Source organism: Biomphalaria glabrata, chromosome 14 (assembly GCF_947242115.1).
Source record: "Biomphalaria glabrata chromosome 14, xgBioGlab47.1, whole genome shotgun sequence".
Lineage (NCBI taxonomy): Eukaryota > Metazoa > Mollusca > Gastropoda > Planorbidae > Biomphalaria > Biomphalaria glabrata.
Genome location: NC_074724.1, coordinates 32,229,978 through 32,249,096, shown reverse-complemented (window position 1 = coordinate 32,249,096; position 19,119 = coordinate 32,229,978). Strand labels below are relative to the sequence as shown.

Genomic DNA, 19,119 nt, shown 5'->3' with positions numbered 1-19,119 from the left:
ACGCAGCAATGTCCTCTAGAAAAATATTTGTACTTACTCAAGATGCTGAATCTGGACACGCAGCAATGTCCTCTAGAAAAATATTTGTACTTACTCAAGATGCTGAATCTGGACACGCAGCAATGTCCTCTAGAAAAATATTTGTACTTACTCAAGATGCTGAATCTGGACACACAGCAATGTCCTTTAGAAAAATGTTAGTACTTACTCAAGATGGGCAATCTGGACACACAGGAGTCTTAAACACTAAATAGTGGTTTACAAATGTACAATGTCTAGACTTAGGATTTTCTCATTTATAATACTTACATAACAACAGTCCAACCTGGCATGTCTTCAACTTCTGTCCACACTTTTAGTCCTAGCCTATATAAATCAAACATTTCATTAGTTTATTGTTGAGTGATGAGGTCAGACAAGCTTCAGTGTAAAGCTGATATAAAATGTACTTTGACTACAAACAGTAAACACACACAGTGGTAAATAAGGCAATCTTTTATCCTAAACCAGCACACAAGTAAATAATGAATACCAATGGAAGATAGATATAGAAAGATGAGATTGAAGACTTGCACTAAATGAGTGCATGTAACCAAAGTCACTTGTCTAGAGAAAATCTTATGCCACATAACTTTTGTCATGTTTAGACAGTCAAGAGGTAGACTAGTTGCTAATGAATGGACTGTTTTCCACTTGATAACCCAAATATTACTGGATTACAAGACAACTTTGAAAATGTTTCCAAATCTACGCGAACAGTAGGATGTGTTTACACAATGACTGAAATAAAACGAACATGACAAGAGGACAAAGATAAACTGGGGCCCTGCAGAAGTAAAAGATTGTCTGCAATGATTCCACGTTTGTAATGTGAAGGACTACGGGTCACATGACTGGTCACATGATGCCATACGAAGTGAAGTGTTCGGAAAATAAGCATTAGATTCTACTTCTCTCTAATAGACTCATACACGATTTTTTTTTAAATGCACACAAGAAATGTGTACAGGCTTGGGTTCTCTTTAGTTTCATAGAGCTAGAAAAGACCAGGAAAAGTCCCAGACTAGTCAAGATCTAAACAGCAGACCAGGTAGATAGCATGAACACAACACGACTTACTGTACTACTACTTGGAACTATTGTTAAGTCCTATTTCACGGAGGCACTAGCCACAGTAACCGGGCACGGGACAGAATCCTAAAGAAATGTTCTGCACATTGCAACGTTGGACCTAATGGCTGGAAAGAGTTTCATTCCAAACATGTCTGCCCTCCCATGTTGATTAAAGAAACAAAAAGACCAGGGGCCTATCGCGTCATTTCTCTGCGGTCTAGCCTTCCCTATCTCCGTATTGAGGCACACGTGAAATCTCTAAACCAAATTTTGTTGTCTTCATAAACAGTGCAATGGATGGCAGTGTTCCTACGCTCACCCCTCCCCCCCCCCCCTGTACTTCTTAAATATACGAGAGATTTGGGATGCATAGGGCGGAGGGAAGTAGACCCTAATTAGAATGAAAATAATATACACTATTTGTCTGCTAGTTGTATGTTTTCCTTAGGCCTGAGTAAACAGCAATGCATCAGTAAAATAAATGCCCGTATCTTCCCTTTCTATGTTGGTACAATGGGCCACAACAAGCGCGGGGAGGGAAGGCGAATGAGATAAAAGCTTCATGCCGGTGTAAGTAGCTCGGTGTAAAGCACTTGTGATTAGAGACTGTCTGCCGATAAGCTCGCCCTGACACTGCACCAGATTAAGCTTTGTCCAGCCCCCCTACTGATTTCAGGTAATTAGTGTCAACAAGTCCCAGACCGGGTCAGCACTTATATATGCTTCCACTGCACTCTACGCTAGACTCCTTATAATTTATAGATCACTTCTTCGCCCCCCCCCCCGTCTCCCCCCCCCCCCATCCCCGTGTTAATGTTATGCACACGTGTGTGGGTGGGGATTAGTGCAGTACCAATGCACTAGTTGCTATGGACATCTATACACGGGGGGGGGGGGGGGGGGGGGGGGGAGGTGACAAACTAAATTCTTGTTAGACTAAACTACATTGAATAGCTATACAAGATCTAAGTGACCTGGTTGTAACCTAGACGACACGCTTTGAAAGCCAACAAATCTGTACAATTTCATTTAACTTGAGGCGACATTTTCGACTATACAATGTCCGTTATTGATGTATTTGTTTTTGGGTATCAATCTGAATAAGGCGATGGAGTACCAACCATGATGTTACCAACAGGAACCAGTGAAAAAAAAAAACCCAACTTTGAACGTTTAAATACATCCAATTCTTACTTGGCATCTATTTTGAAATTATCAGTAAATTTTTGGCATAAAAGATAGTTGCCTACCTACAACCCTGGAATGTCTGTCTTATGTAAATGCATTGATTCATATTGAATTACCACTTTTGCTTTTTTTGTCACACTTCACCTGAAATATATTCTTGAGCCCAGCCCCCCCTGATAGCTTACTACGCTCCTTAATTATAGCATTGAACGCTTTGGGGGGTCAGAGGGTAGGGGAAATTACCGATACTCACCCATAGCCGTGTTGCCAGTAACTCTATGTACTTTACTTCCTGGTTCCAACACAAAGTCTTTCGTCTTGTAGGCTCCGAATCCAGTCAAAACTGGTTTGAATATGTAGATGGTAAGGAAAGTCCAGTTTGGACAAGACATTATCGACTAGTCTAGACAACAAGTGTCCCCAGACAGTGGGGTACCTCCCATGATTGCTTGTCAACTCCTCTAATAATCCAGCAAGATGGCGCAGGAGGGAGGTGGGGCAGCCCGTGGTTACTGAGTTACTAAATTTTGTTCTCAATTCTATTGTCCCCTAGACAATACAGCGACTTTTGTTTAATCGAATCACCAAGTCCAAAGCCAGACAGAGAGATTCAAACACTTTGACCACAAAGTCCAAATGTGTTGTTTTTTTCTCTCTTTACATACACATTGCTGATCACAAACACACACACACAGAGAACACTTTGTTCCGCTTGGTAACTTACTATTCCGAAGCAGCATTATTGTTATAGAAAATTGAAGTTTACACAATGATGTCTCCATAGATATATTTCATGTTCTTGTTTGACTTCAATGACTAAACAGGTCTACATAGTGTCTTTCTTATCCATCACAATGTTTAGAACTAACCCATCACAGCCAACAGTGGAGAACTTAAAAAGTTGACCGAGTCTTGCAAAGGTTATTTCTAAAGCCAACGTTTACCAAGTATCGTTGCAAAGGCTATTTCTAAAGCCAATGTTACCCAAAATTTCTAAACATTATTTTAAATGCCAAAGATGACTTGTAAAGGTTATTTACAATGTCAATGTTAACTAAGACCTGTACAGATTGATTCTTTTGTCAAATTTGACTTGCAGCGGTTATTTCATTTGCTAAAGTTACCCGAGACTTGTAAAGGTTAATATAATGCTACACTTATCTTATAAAGGTTATTTCTAATACCAAAGTAACCCGAGACGTGTAAAGGTTATTTCTAGTGCCAAACTAGTCTTGTAAAGGCTCTTTATTTCTAAAGTTATGCAAGTAAAGTTCCCCTTTCAAACCTTGTGGTCTATAGGGCAGATGATGTAAAGGTCATCTGTTTCTGTGGCCTACGGTTTACGAGGGCGTCATGTGGCCAGCACAACGACCAACCGCCTTTACTTTTCGCCAACTAACGTTAGGTACTCATTAGAGCTAGGTGGACTCAGAGGCGCCCGAAGATCCTGAAGTTAAAAAATCCCAGTCTTCACCAGGATTCGAACCCCGGACCCCGGTTCGGTAGCCAAGCGCTTTACCGCTCAGCCACCGCGCCTCAAAGTTATGCAAAGCCTACATAAACACGCCCGAGAACATTTTATGAAATGAAAAAAGGTGTGCAGTGCAGTTGACACTAAAAGAAACAAAAAAACAAACATTTGATCAGCCCTTGCGATCTATGAGGTAGATGATGTTAAAATCATGTTTCTTTTGGCCAACGTTTAAAGAGCAGAGTGCCATGTGGCCAGCACAACGAGCAACCGCCTTACTTTTTTAAATAAACTACCCATTAGAGTTGGGTGGACTCAGTGGCGCCCTAAAAATCCCGAAATTCAAAAATCCCAGTCTTCGCCGAGAGTCGAACCCAGGACCCCAGGTTCGGAAGCCAAGCACTTAACCACTCAGCCACCCCGCCCCCCATGTAGAGATACAAAAATCGTTCATCTCTTGGTTTGGGGATTGATGTGTTCATTTGTCTTAAAGTTGTAGGCGTCAAAAAACACACTGGTCAGCCAAGAAGTCCAGGCTGTGCTATTGATTCGTTCTCCAGACCATGTGAAAATAGGAAAGTACAAGATCTCCCAAAAGGTCGGTGCAGTTCATTTAGAGGAACATTTTGTTCCCTTACACTGGCCTTGAAGATACAACTTTATAGAGTAGAGTAGCTCATTTAGTGGTCGACTTTCGTCCAAGTTAAAGTTTCAGTTAGAACAATATAGTTCATTTTTTGTTAACCCCTGCAAGATTAGTATAACACAAGACGTAGACTTTAAAAGTCAGTTCTAGTGCTAGAGTGGATCAATCGCTATTGCTAGTAACCCAGCCCATACTTAGACAAGAACAATATCACTCACGCACACCCTTTACGTACCCCCACACACACTACACAGTAGATGTAAAAGGCTAAGCAAAGCAATCGATTACTCTTCCGCTTTTTTTTTCTCCCCTTCCCTCCACTATTCTGAATGACTGGCTGTCCAGACCGTGGTCAGTCTTGTAGTGACCAGCCAAACAATAGCGCTAATCTGTCCTCGTCTACTTCAAACAAAAGATGACCGTCAGGAGTTTCTCTGTCCATTCCATCATTCTTTACCTTAAATTTAATTGCCACCCACTGACCTGACTGGCCTAGTGATGGAGACATTTTCTAACTGCTACTCCACGCAGTGCCGGACTGAGACCCAGTGCAGTCTTTTTGTAGACCCTCTTTCAAAGACCTGAATGATCTTCACAAAGGCAACAGTAATAAAATACTACAATACTTGCACGTTTAATAGTTTCCTTCTTTACACGGTTCCCCTTCCTAGTTTGTATGTCAAAAATTTGTTGTATGTTGTATTTTGGAGGCCAGGGATCAGCTCCTTGTTGCTGCACTGTCTGCATGGCTGTAAAGCCGGCCCTAGCCACACGTGGTTACACAATCTCACTGCTAGGTGTCGTGTTCCACTTTAGTCACTGATCAACTATTGAATCACGTTTCTTCTATATCTTTGTGTCTAGACTCTAGACCTATAAACAATGATATGAGGAGAGACAAAAAAAAACCCAGACTGAATTTTTAATGGCTACGCAGCGACTAGATAAGCTACAAATAGGAGTATTCTCCAGCGCAGCTGAGGTGTTCATGGACGGCCTCCATTGTAAAGTAGATCTTCGCATCTTTGCGTCTTTTTTGTTGTTCGCAATTCCAGCTGTGTTCACAAAATATATATATATATATATGACTGGAAATTGTATTTTTAACATTTTGTCCTGTTGATTCATGGCCTGTCTTTGAGAACACTCGCTTCTTGTATCTAACTAACTTGAAATTAAAAACCAATTAAGATAGACCAGAATTTATTTCTGGTAGGCCTAAGTTGTTAAGTCCGGTCCAGTTGGCTGAACTAGTCCAGAGCACAGCATTATGTGTGGGTTCAGAGACAATAGTCTAGCATCGGTACTCAAACTCTCGACTTCCCAGACGTCTACAATTCCCCATTCGCCTGATCTTTTGTAGCTACGGCATCATTTTACCCTGGTCAAATTAGATTGCGGGCTTTCTTAGACTCCGTCTCTCCCCTCCTATACTCCCCCCTTGGCAACGGTCAGTGCCACTTAAATGGATTTCAGGTAACGTGGTACCAGACCACAGAGCACTTCATCAAGTGGACATCATACAGCCCAGATCATCAGAAATCAATCAGCTAAATCTCTCTTTCTGTCTTTTTAATATAGTAATTGCATCTAGATTGTAACGCACTTAGATAAGCTACGGTCGTGTTCTAGTTAAATCCCAATGTTTATTTCATGTACCGGTATCCGATTTAGCTTAAAATGAATGCAGTCTCCCTACAGCTAACAATGTGCTTAGATCTACAACAAAGTAGCAGATAGTTCATTTTTCAATAAATAGATTAAAACATAAATATTAAGTGACTGACAGAATGTAAAGATACACAGCCCACGCTAAATTTTTTGTTCATTATATTTTTAGATACAGTCGTTAGATTGTTTAACAAATTCCAGCGTGTCTAGACCAATGGGGAAAAAAAAAACTATGGTATAACTATGTTTATTCACTTTAGAACGCAAGACAAATAATAATACCGGTAATAATAATAATTAGATCTATGTACAAAAATACATATTGGCTGCATTTCTTAGTAAAATCTAACTGCAGCAGAGAAAATAGCCAGGTATGCTGGGATCGTGTGGAATGTAGGTGGCGATTTGGGTGAAGAAAGCCGACAAACATGCCAGGTAATTCACCTGACAATAATGAAGCCAAATAGAATGCCTTTTTTTTTGTAACCAATCATTCTTCGAAACAAAAACCACGTTTCTTTGTTTGTAAAGTAGCAACAGGCTGTTCTCACATTTCTGAGAACATATCTAGCAAATCCAAGGAAATAATGGACCAGACTTATTTGAGTCCGACAAGACACCCGCCCACTTTGATGAAAAGCGACAATATGTTGCAATGTTTGTGGGTGATGTGGACATGAAGGAAATCCAATTTCCAAAGAAGCCTCAAGTAAATGTAGCTGTAATATACACGTGTGGGCCTACTAGGTTTATATCTGTAGCGCTGGGAGAGGCAACACAAAGGCTGCCAGATGCTACGATGATAAGGAATGAGTTCTATATTATGCATACCGAGCACTTTGCAGTGCATTCAAAGCAGCGGCTATTGGCATTCACATGCCCGGAGTCATTTCACCTGAAGCAGATTACAGAAGTGAATCTATACTTTATAGTAAGTACAAGGTTTGCTGGAAGTCATTTCACCTGAAGCAGATTACTGAAGTGAATCTCTACTTTATAGTAAGTACAAGGTTTGCTGGAAGAGGGAGAGAGAATCGCGAGTGAGAGTCTCTACAAACGTTGGAAACCAAAGTGTGTGGGCAGTTTGAAATTGTTTTCTTTGTACACAGTCCTCAATAAGAAAAGCCTCTCATAGCCTAACATCAAAACATTTTTTTGTTGCTTATTCCTTCAGTCGCAGAAGTAGGCCGAGCAACGGGAAATGGTGAGAAAGGGGCTATCTCTCGTTTCATGCCTGTCTGCCACCTCCCCCCCCCCCCCCACTAGCACTCCAGGTAAAACAGGAAAGATGTATGAGTCAATGATTTAGTTAGGCCATCAAATGTGTGAGCTACCTAAGACTGGCTCCTGGCACTGTCTTCTGTTGAACCAGTTCCCACGCTTTGGACTGCTCCTCAGCATCACGTTTTTTTTTTACCTCCCCGCCGCCCCCACAACTCTGCTCACCTTTTACCCTTGTGAACCAAGTCATCACTATCTTCAATAATGCTGCAACTGCAGTCGCCCGTGACAACTAGCTGCAAGAATTGGCCTGTAGTCAGCAAAACATCAAAGTATCCAACCATCTCTTAGACTAAAAGGCCAGCTTGGATATTTTGTTTAGAATCAATCACGTAGGCTTCCTGTAATTTTGAACCCCGTGATACTAGACCTTTGACCTTCAAGATTCATGCGAGGCTACTAGATAAATGTGCATGTTAAAAATTAATTCGTGCTGGTGTACTTTTATTTATTTGTTATATATGCAACATTTTGATCTTTATAAATCCAATGGTCGATTCATTGTACTTAGCAGGAGCGGTTCTTTGTTAGTAGAAGTCTTTCCGTGCAGTTCCTTTCAACCGTGTGTGCAACTAATAAGATTACCCATACCCCTTTTTTTTTCAGATCCCAATGAAAGACAGTCACTGATTAAGCAGTCACCGCTTTCAAAATCTGGCCACTAATACCGATATCTCATCAAAAACGTTTGCAAGTTACCGGACTATTAATACCGCAAGTTACCGTGCTTCTAATACCGCAAGTTACCGCGCTATTCCGCCATTCTTACAAACAGTTTGGGGGAAGGGGGGAGTCCAAGAGTGGTCTATTTTTGGGACACATCTCTTTATAGTGTATATTTTGTAATATTGAAGCACACGTAAAAGTAGGCTCTTCCACTGGTGTCTGTAATCTATGGGCGCTATCACTTATAATACCACACATTCTAACACTATAGACTTATCAGATAAGTAGCAACAGTACACACAATCAAGGTGAAGGGGACACCGAAATGTAGGTAAAAAGGTGAAAGTAAGAAAGGGGGGGGGAGAGAATATGTTCCTCGTTCCCACGGCTCTAGAATTACCTGTCAGCCAGGTGGGGGGAGAGGTAGGCTACAAACACGTAGAGTCATGTCTGGCTCTAGCCTGGATAGATGGCGACTTCCTTTGTGTGTGTGACATACAGACCCGACTGAAGAAAAAGAAGAAAAAAAAATAGTTTTGGGGGGAGTCTTGATGTTGTTACGTTGTGCACATGCAGTGCTGACTCAATCCACAAAGTGTTTTAAGACAACATGCAAGGGGAATGCTGACTGAAAGGGGACTTACTCAAACACAGTTTGTGGTGGTCAAGTGTGCGCCAACAGTAGTCAAGTCACCTTTTCAGACATTGTGGTCTAAGGGGCAGATGATGTAAAGGTCATCTGTTTTCTGTGGGCCTACGGATAACGAGGGTTTCATGTGGCCAGCACAACGACCAACCGCCATTACTTTTCCCCAACTAAAGTCAGGTACCCATTAGAGCTGGGTGGACTCAGAGGCGCCCATGATCCCGAAATTAAACAGTAGTACGACCACCATTAGAATGCAAAGTTTAAGGAAGAAGAGTACTCTTTAAGGTACTCCCTCCCTTTTTTTTGGTTGCTTTGGGATACGAATTTTCTATACACCTTAGTTTTTTTTTGTCTCAGGCAAGTAAAAAAAAAAAATGGGATATGGGTAAATCACTTCCCTCTTTGTACAGCTCCCTAGTCAAAACAGTTACCTTTAAGTCTCCTACTAGGTACCGGAAGTTCTTTCCCCCCAAGGTCTAAATGTTTGTGATGTAGCAACCAAATAACAAGCGGAATTTGTGTATTCGCTCTTATTTTTCTGTTTCTGGTACAAATCCTTTCTTACTAACACAGTACTAGAACTGGTAGTAGTTAAGATAAACAATAGTTGGGTGTTTAGACCGATAACAAGGAAACGGCAAAAGCTGAGAACTTCTCTCCCACCCGCACACCCCTATTTGTTTTTTAAACTTGAATTCTGGGTGAATAAAAAATGTAGAGTGTCATGATAATTTAAGGATAGAAAGTAAAGAATCTAGATCACTTTACAGGCAAGTCCTACAAGCAGGTGAGCCTACACTTAGACGGTCAAATGCATGTCTATGGATATGATATCTAGGAGAACAATCTTGGGGACATGCTTACAAAGAGATTGTAACAGCGTTACTGTTTACAGTGCACGCATCAACATTTTTAGGGTGCCCGATAATATACTACTCCCCCCCCCTTCCCAGAAAAAAAAAGATTACCACACCACCGAGGTCTCAAGTGGAGATTTAAAAAATAAAAATAATTAGAAAATAATGTCTGGGCAGCAAGTTAACAGTTTCGCCATACCAGGTGAAACGCTTGCTCTCCCTTGTACTCTCGACTTGTATGGGATATGTCCTAATGATAGTTTAAATGGAAAGCCTTAACGTCTGAGCATGCTGCTGGCCTTCAGTTAGACGTATGAAGTAAGTACATGGTCTCACGGTAACATGGGCCAACGTCCTTATCAATGCTGTCGGTGTCGCAAGGAACGTACCACATTTATCACCGGGTCTGATTTTGTTTGCTGTATATAAGCATGCATTAGAGTCGGGAGTATTTCATACACGTGTCTGAGAAAGCACTGAACCCAAGAAAAGCGCCTTGAATATATTTCTCCCCCCCTCCTCCCCCGGTGGTAGCCAGACACCTAAAGACGTTTATACCAGATAGACCAATGACTTACTTCAAAACAAAATGTCATCCAAGGCCAGGTCGACCAGCCGTTGACGGAAACACGAAACCAAAGTTTAAACTATTTGAATATTGTATTACCGAGTCGAACACAGAGCTTTGAAGCCAGCACATTTCCAAAGACTGGCCAACAGTTGACAAGAAAAAAAAACATGATTAGCAGTAAACCTTGGTATGATACAAGCAATACAAGGCTTGTTTCCGGAAGGGGAAAACTTGCATTAGCCTAAGAAATTTTTTAAAAATCATGAATTAATCCCCTGATAAGAAGAATTGTGTTAGAGTTTGTTATATTGTGTACAAAGGTATTGCCATGCTGGAGGCCGGTAGAAATAAAAGAGATGATTTGGAAAAGGAGGAGGAGGGGGGGGGGGAGTGAGCAATGTGGCCACTGTGTCCAAGCACTTTATCAGCCAGACAGATAATATCTAGCCAGTAAGCGCCAACACGATTTTACTAATGGCTAATGTCAAGCAGCAATGGCTGGTCCAGTGAGAAGTGGCTAGTCTTAACAAATATAGAGTGACCTCTTCTCATTACTGGCTGGGAGGATGAGTTGTTTCCATCTCTCGAGAGACTTTTTTTCAGTAGTTCCTAGTTTGTTTTTCTGCTCAAGTCTTCTACATCCACTAAATACAAGCAATCAGACAAGTAGCACTGCGTATACAATTAGAACAAGGAAAAATAAACAAGTTTCTTTCTAGTACAATATTTTCATTGAGGTGAAATGAAGATTTAAACAGCAATAGAAAAAAGATTTTAAAAAACAAAGCTTATGCAAGGGAAAGAACCGCTAATTACTACTATTTTTTCTGAAAATCGCAGGGTTTAGCACCCTTTCTTCTATATAAAAATTAATTAATTAGAAATAATTTATTAACAAACTGGTTAATTTTTTTGATTGATTTATTTATTATCATCGACTATAAAAAATTATTTCAACTTTATCCAAGAATGAGAACTGGGAGAAAAAACGTGTCAAAAAGTAATAAAAGGATTAAATCCATATATACATCCAAATCTCTCATTAAGTAGCATTTATTTCCTATGATTAATCACCAATAATTAATTAACTGATATACGGTATTAGTATTTTTTATTGACTCATCTCTTGTCATGTACATTGGCTAATTGTGCAAAGTTTCAACTTGATCACAGAAAGGGAAATGGGAGAAAAATAACATGTTCAAACCATTTACCAGATAGACAATAGACAGACAGAGAGTGGATTGATATAAGTTTTGTTAAAATAGAATTCAATAGAACGTCGACTGTGGTATGAATATCACACACTTTCATTTCATTTTCCTAGTGTGTGCTAATATTTTTAGGTGTTATATATATTACGCTTATGTGTTTCTGCGTACAATAAGTGATATGTGTGTAAAACAAATATCCCACCAGAATTATATTTAAAAAAATAATTTTGTTTTAAATTTAAGTCTCAAAAATTTGAATAAAACGTACTTCTCTAACACATAGAGACCTATAATTAATTTTTAATGACTTGGATAGGTAGCAGCCAGACGGAAAAGACAGACCCCCGCACAACATTCTGACCAGCCTTCACCCACACCATCATTGGTCATTATCTGTCCTAGCATCAGCAACTCTGTGTCTCCGCCAGGCATCCCAGTCCAACTATTAGTAACAGTAAGTACTGTTATTTCCCAAGTGGATTGGTTCGGTTCGCCTCCTGGCCCACTGACCGAGCGATACCAAGCGTCCAATAAAATCCTTGACCAATCATTTCTTTTTTCGTTGAGAAAAGTCGTCGTTTGGCTAGTATGTGTTATGGACAACGTTTGAGACTATGCCTTCACTAACAGTAAACAGTCCAACTGTTGGTCACGTGACACGAATGTTTGGTCCGAATCAAAGAATCAGACGATAAAGTAGCATAGACCTGACAAAGTCATTAGCAAGAAGATGTGCACACCTGAACAGAAGAAACAAACGAAAGATTCAACCCCCCCCCCCCCCCTTATCAACGTGGATATAAGAGATCTAGATCTATATTAAACCTCGTTACGTCTGATTGTAAATGTTCCAATTCGATTTTTTTATAGGGCCTACCATTATAAACTTGTCAGAGTGTATACAAAAAAGAAACAAATAGATCTACAGTTATTTATCTTTTTTTTTTTTTTTCCATGGCTGATAAACAGCAGAAAATTATAAAAGTATCCTTATAGGCATTGAACTATCACTTACTGTCAAATCGAGTAAGCACACTTCAAGGGGCACTAGGACTGTCTAGCCACCTTACCGGACTTTCTTTTTTTCCATTTGTATGGCCCGTAGCGTAGATGATCTAATCTTATTTAGCCCAGTACTATCCGCATGGTACTTACCAAATTGACATTCATGTTCTAGTTCAAGGGAGTGATGGATCATAACGCCTACGATCACAGAGCTGACCATCCAGGGAGCGGAGTTTTCCCACTAATCTCTATAGTCTTCCGACAGCTAGCCCATAGCAATAACCGCCCCTCATTCATAAATTTAGTTCCCCCCTTCCCACACTCATCGACACCCCCCCCCCTTTTTTTTTTTCTTCCGTTCTTTTATTTTTTTCACTTTTGATAGCATAAAACGTTGGACTAAGTTGGATAAGACTAAATCTGAAACGCTCGCAATCAACTCCAAAGTATCTAGCTGCCTGTAGACCATGTGTCCAGGTCTAGACGTGAGAGGGTGCACAGGTGGCTCTGGCTTACCCATTGGTACTGACAGGTGGCGGGTAGAGGTCACATTCATTAAGCTGACAACTTGTACAGGTAAATAACAGAACCGGGGGAAGGGGGGGGGATGCTTCACATTTCTAAGCGTACATTTCAAAATGATGCAATGTTATACCTAGTATATAAAGATTATTTTTTTTTTACAGAATGTACCAAGTTGTATCATGATTGTAATTTACAACCATATAGGTCACACAAACAAAACGTTCTTAATGGGCCCCCTCTCCCGCCCTATCACTGGAGTGTTAGTAGAAAGTCATTGAACTGTGTAATACAGTCAAATGATAAACAAAATGTCAGTTTTACTACACAGGGATGATCTACTCGGAAGAACCAATATCATCTCCATTGTTTCCTGGGTCGACCATTCGTATTGCTTCTAGATCTATCGATGTTATGTTTAGAGTTCTCCTGACATTAGGTGTATTTACTAGGTGTTCTCCCTTTCTACTTTCAGGCCTCAAGCAATGGATACATGAGAAACAAGGGAGACTAACAGTAAGTACAAACTTTCTAGACATTTTCCTGTCATAAAAAGCATTCGTAACCATTTCGCTAAATCACAGAATAGTGGTAATGTTACTAAGATAAAGAAAAAAATGGAACAGGTCTAAAGGTATAGAAAAACCTAAAAGAATAGAACATTCCCAAAGATTCATTTCATGCGGGGTCCCATGTTGTAAAATCCTTAAATCCAGCTCTATCGCATCTCTTGTCTTTTTATAGTCAAGCATCCAATTTTGTCTACATGTTCTTAGTACTTCCGCCAACTAGACTTTAAAAAAAAAACATTAAGATCACCGACTAGCCTTAGAAGTTCTGTCACCGCTTTAAGTAAATAGCCCATTCAGAAGATACATGAGTAAGCCAATCATCTATAGGACACATCATTCCCTCTCTGGTGTGATGGTTGATCTACAGAAGACGAGCAGTCAATGTGCCAATGCGGATTTCCGCTAACGACATCACTCACATTTTGATGATCGTCCTGGTACGCTGTACGCGAATGCCCTAAGGGGTTGATGCTAAAAGGATCAAGCACTAGATGTGATTAAGCCCCACGATTCGATGGTTCAATGCCAACAAATGCGCTTAAGCGAATCCCACACTAAGATATTTCCTGTCGTTGAACGTCCGCGAAATCAATCGTTAAATACTTGGGAACACCGCTTTTATCGAAATAAATTCTCAACCGTCGAGAAGTCGACTAAAAACGATTATCACGGCTAATTGGTGATTTTTCGCAGTAAAAAAAAAATTGATTTAACAAAGCATGCGAGGAAAAAAATGTAATCGATTTTGTATGTTGGGTTCATTATAATAAGGATTGAAAACTGAAAAGAAAAACTGAAAGTTGTTTATTGGAGACAAGACAATGGCTTCCTTAGTAAACTAGACGGCTACGAGAGCCTGAATAAAAGCTGAATGGGTTGTTTGTTTGTTTGTTTTTTGCATACGCCTGACAGCCATTGTGTCCATCTCAAACATTAAAGTTACGTTTTCTTTTCTTTTACTTATAAGTCATTCCAATCGGACATTCAGCTGGTCGTAGCTTTCCCCTCATTTATACAACTGTTAGTTCACTCTTGGTAATAGAGGAATTTATCAAGACCTACTTGATGGAGTCCCATCTCTACCTGCTTGATGCAGTCCCATCTCTACCTGCTTGATGCAGTCCCATCTCTACCTGCTTGATGCAGTCCCATCTCTACCTACTTGATTGGAGTCCCATCTCTACCTACTTGATGCCGTCCCATCTCTACCTGCTTAATAGAGTCCCATCTCTACCTGCTTGATGCCGTCCCATCTCTACCTACTTGATTGGAGTCCCATCTCTACCTGCTTTATGCAGTCCCATCTCTACCTACTTGATAGAGTCCCATCTCTACCTGCTTTATGCAGTCCCATCTCTACCTGCTTTATGCAGTCCCATCTCTACCTACTTGATTGGAGTCCCATCTCTACCTGCTCGATGCAGTCCCATCTCTACCTACTTGATGCAGTCCCATCTCTACCTACTTGATAGAGTCCCATCTCAAGAGAGAAATCATTTCAATCTTGTGCCGCGACCCTTTCCATAATTGCTTACAGATTAGGCATCAGAACTGTAATGTTTACCTACTGGCGAGGCAACAAAAAAATGGATGAAAGTATAAGAGTAAAGTGTAAATAGGTGCACGAGGGAATTTGGGGGAAGGAGAAAGGGGGGGGGGGAGGCGCAATCACTACTATCTACTCCAGTGACTGGTTCATCCAGTGACTTTCTCTCATATAAACCTTTGGCTCCATTGACCCTAATTTCTTTCAGTTTGGCACCAACAATAAATACCACGTACTTAAATAATGTCTTTGGAGAGAGAGAAAGAAAAAGTTGCTGACTGGACCAACCTAGTGCGGTACTGGTAGAACGAATTGGAAGCGCCAAGCAACCAGCGTACCGCAGACGTATGAGTGTCACGCTCCCATCCGCTATCACCTACACAAAAACACTGCTTCGTGCAAAACGAAAGAGACATTTTTTTACCAAAACGCATGTGAAATAGAATTCTCCTGGCTGGCTCTAATTTGGAAGGGAAACACAAGAGGGATAACACAATGAATGAACTGAGGCATAATAATTGCCTCCAGAGACCGTCTCTATTTTGATACGTGATGCAAACACTGCATCTAGTACTTTGTTGTTGTTGTTTTATTTAGCCTAGAAATAATGTCGCATTGCAATGTTTTGACAGCTTCCATCAAAATTAAGTGTAATAATTGCTACAGTTGGCTGAAACATGTGCTGCTGTACGCAGAAACCAGTAATGTCACTGAAATCTAAAAGACAATTAGTCGGCGGAGCACCATATGTTATTGACATCAATCCTTCAACTTGGAAAAAAAAAAAAAAGGACAGCATATGTCACCCAGGAATGGTATGAGGAAGATGTCTACAGATTCAGCTGTGACCAGGATAAAAAGAACTGTTGCATACAAGATAAAAAAAAAACAACAGGAAATTATTAAATCGGCCGATAAAATATGCTGAATAATAGCATTACAGCAGACAGCGACGTGTTAAATACCGTTCACCATTAGTTGTGCCGCAGTTTGAAACAATGTTAATTATACTGCACACTGCCGAGTTTGAAAACCATGATATACAGCTACATTGGTAAACAACTGTTTAGAATAATACAACAGACATAGGAAACCTGGAATAAAAAATACTGGACGTTTGGGCCACGAAGCCTTCACCAGCTAAAAAAGAAAAGCCGAATTAGGTGAAAAAAATGTAGTTGAAAAAAAAAAAGGCGCGAAAATAATTACTTCCAGACTCATATCTTCATATTATTGCTGCTCATCATTGATAGCTTCAAAAAGGGGGGGGGGGGTGTATCGGCTGTGACTGATGACTGATTGAGTCCCGCCCTTCTGAGAATAGGGAACTGTTCATAAATTGTGCGTGGACAATTGTTCTTATAATTGATGGTCATTATGAAAAACGCTGTCATGGGAAACATAATGTTGGCCACGCTGTCGGGCCTACGCATCGTGTCCTTTCTTTGGAGTCTTAGTTTTTTTGTTCATGAGAAAGCCAGTGTGATACTGAAGTGCAGATGGTAATATAGACCTGGTCTAATGTGAAGTTTATTACAGCAGACGTAACACGGGCCTCTTTGAAATGTGAAGCCTTCGCTACGATATAGTGAGAAATAACAAGATCTACGCTGACTACCATGGCATTAAATACAGCACAGAACACTACTGAGACAGTTATTTGATATACCGGTACTTTTTTAAAACTACACCAGACGCCATTGATTTGCACTAGATCTAGTTACATGCAGGGCAGCGGCAATGCAAGACTTTGCGGCCGCCAAGGGTCCCACCCTTTTAGAGGGCCTCAACATTTCAAAAGTATCGAATTTTTTTAAATTTTTTTTTTTACAAATATTCATAATAATTTTTTTTTAAAGTGAAATGAGATTTAATCTACCATCTACAATTATGAAATACATTTAGATGTGTAACCGAGTATTGAGTCCATTTATAATGTAGCTTGAAGAGGGTAGGTGCCTCCACTAAATTCCGGCACTGGTTAGATGATAAGAATTATTATGAAAGCGATGACGTTTAAGGAATTGACATGTTTCAATAATAGGGCCGGCCTAAGATAACTGGAGGCCCTATGCGAAGTGAATTAGGTGGAGTACTCCAACAATAACATTGGCACCAGTCTGGCTATTTCTTCTCCAAAAAAAAAAAATAAATCTGTGGAGTCCTGTGCCTAGTTTGCCTATGCCATAGGCCGGCCCTGCAAGCAATGCTGAATAACACTGACTAGGATGTTCCTAACCGGGAATAGACGGCAACAATGTTCAGCATTGTGAAAACAGAGCCGACACGGTAAACTGCCAAATTGAGTAGTAGTGCAGGCTGCGTAGTGATACACTGGGTATATCTCGTTCTCCTTCAGACGACGCAATGCATTAATCAACCACAAGTTGATGTTAACATTTTTTTTGTAGGGCTGGACCTAAAGACTAGACGCCAACCCACTTTGACTAAAAATAGCACAGTCCTCACTCCCGCCCAAGACCGTGTTATAGGTCAGACAAGTTCACAGACTTAGGGAGAGCAGAAATGTAAAGCAGACGAATGCAAGACATACATTTCTAAGCAACGAACACGCGTGATTTGATCTACTGAAGAAAATACATAGTAAATAATGGTGGGAGATGAACACTGTTAGCATTAAATATTGTGGCGCAACAGTTAAAAACAATTAATATTGATTAGGCAATTCTTACGTTATATTGGGGGGTATGAGGATAGCCTGACTCCCCTGTTTTTTCTTAATGCGCACGCCCGACAGTCGAGTTACAGTAAAGCCTATGAGTTACAGTAAAGCCTATGCGGTAATCGGCATAATATGTAGGTTATGTGGGGTAACGGGCCACCAAGCTACTGTGACCTCACGACCTCCTAAAAAAAAAAAAAGTTCATTCTGGGTCAGCTTGCCTGGCTTCTCGGGACAAAACACGAACCCGTTAGAGAGGACGCGAGGCGCGCTAGTTTTCCTGTCGATAGTTTACGTTAGTCTTCGTAGACTTCGGCCCGTCTGTCGCTCGCTCGGGCGGCTTACATTGTATGTGTAACTGTGTTGATTCTCTCATCTTGACTAAATACTCTTTTAATAAGACACAATTGTTTCAACTAGTTTGTTGTTGGGTTGTTTTTTTTTAACTCCCTAAGTGGGCAATAAAAAGAATAGACTGTACGCGGTGAACACAAAGTGGGGGCTGGGCCAGCTAAGTCAGCAGGTCACAACGCGTCAGACGAAGGAGTTTCGGTTAGGTCACGAATTATTTCACCACAACGCAAGCGCGCCTTTCCCAGTTACCGGGGGTTTCGAATATATTCAAACTGGGATTCCCCCCCTTTCTCCCCTCGAACTAAGTAATTTTTTTTCCTACCACAAAACCGCAGACGGGCAGAGTAGACGCAACTGTGGCACAGCAGCAACACATACTGGAGGGGAGGGGGGGGGAGAAAACAGAAGACACGTTTGACATAGCATAATACTAGGGACTAACAATCAAGTTATTTCTGCAGCGACCACCTCCCCCCCACCCTTTATTTTTTTTTTGTTGTTCACTGTGGAGTTAATAGTTCTAGATCTACAGTGCAGTTATATGACTTGTGTTTTACTCATTCAAAACAACCGGCTTCATTCTAAGTACGTGTGCAATGCGGACACCGGTTATCGATAAGAGTTCAGCGTCCCCGTGATATCTGTAAGTATTTATGAACGCACACAAATGTATGCGCCCAAGAGGATATATCTCCACTGTAGAGCATCCTCAGACCGGTGTGCGGTAGAATGGAAGAGAAAAAGGGGGACTACGGCATTCAAGTGTTGTCACACACGGTGCTGGAACCATCCACGCTAGGTTACGTAATCAAGCGTCGGATTTGCAGTGAAACATCAATGGCTGGCGCGTGTGTGTATGTGTGCTATTCTTCCCCCACTTTCGCATTCTTTCACTTGGCAGACGGCAAGTCACATGGTGCCTCGGTCTTCTTTAGTCTTTTGCTTTGTAAACTTCTCCAATCAATTCTGTGTGGATTATATTTTTGTATATTTCTTTTACCTGTAAAGAGAGATGGTGTCTGATGCTATAGTGATAATGTTGAACCATCAGAAGGTGTCGGTTTCATTGAGAGACCAAGGGATGAGCCGGAGAGAGGAATGTTTGAAAAA

At 40.8% G+C, this 19,119-nt stretch overlaps 2 long non-coding RNA genes across 14 annotated transcripts in view; one reads left to right on the top strand and one right to left on the bottom strand.

Moving 5' to 3' along the window:
- Positions 1 to 19,119, bottom strand: part of LOC106073337 (uncharacterized) — an 84,598-nt gene that overhangs the window by 31,768 nt on the left and 33,711 nt on the right. For all 4 annotated transcript variants that reach the window (XR_008774800.1, XR_008774799.1, XR_008774797.1 and 1 more), the window contains one exon: positions 310 to 366. This is a non-coding gene — a long non-coding RNA (uncharacterized LOC106073337). The remainder of the gene's footprint in view (positions 1 to 309; positions 367 to 19,119) is intronic.
- Positions 1 to 19,119, top strand: part of LOC106073339 (uncharacterized) — a 314,185-nt gene that overhangs the window by 268,591 nt on the left and 26,475 nt on the right. For all 10 annotated transcript variants that reach the window (XR_008774787.1, XR_008774790.1, XR_008774791.1 and 7 more), the window contains one exon: positions 13,330 to 13,370. This is a non-coding gene — a long non-coding RNA (uncharacterized LOC106073339). The remainder of the gene's footprint in view (positions 1 to 13,329; positions 13,371 to 19,119) is intronic.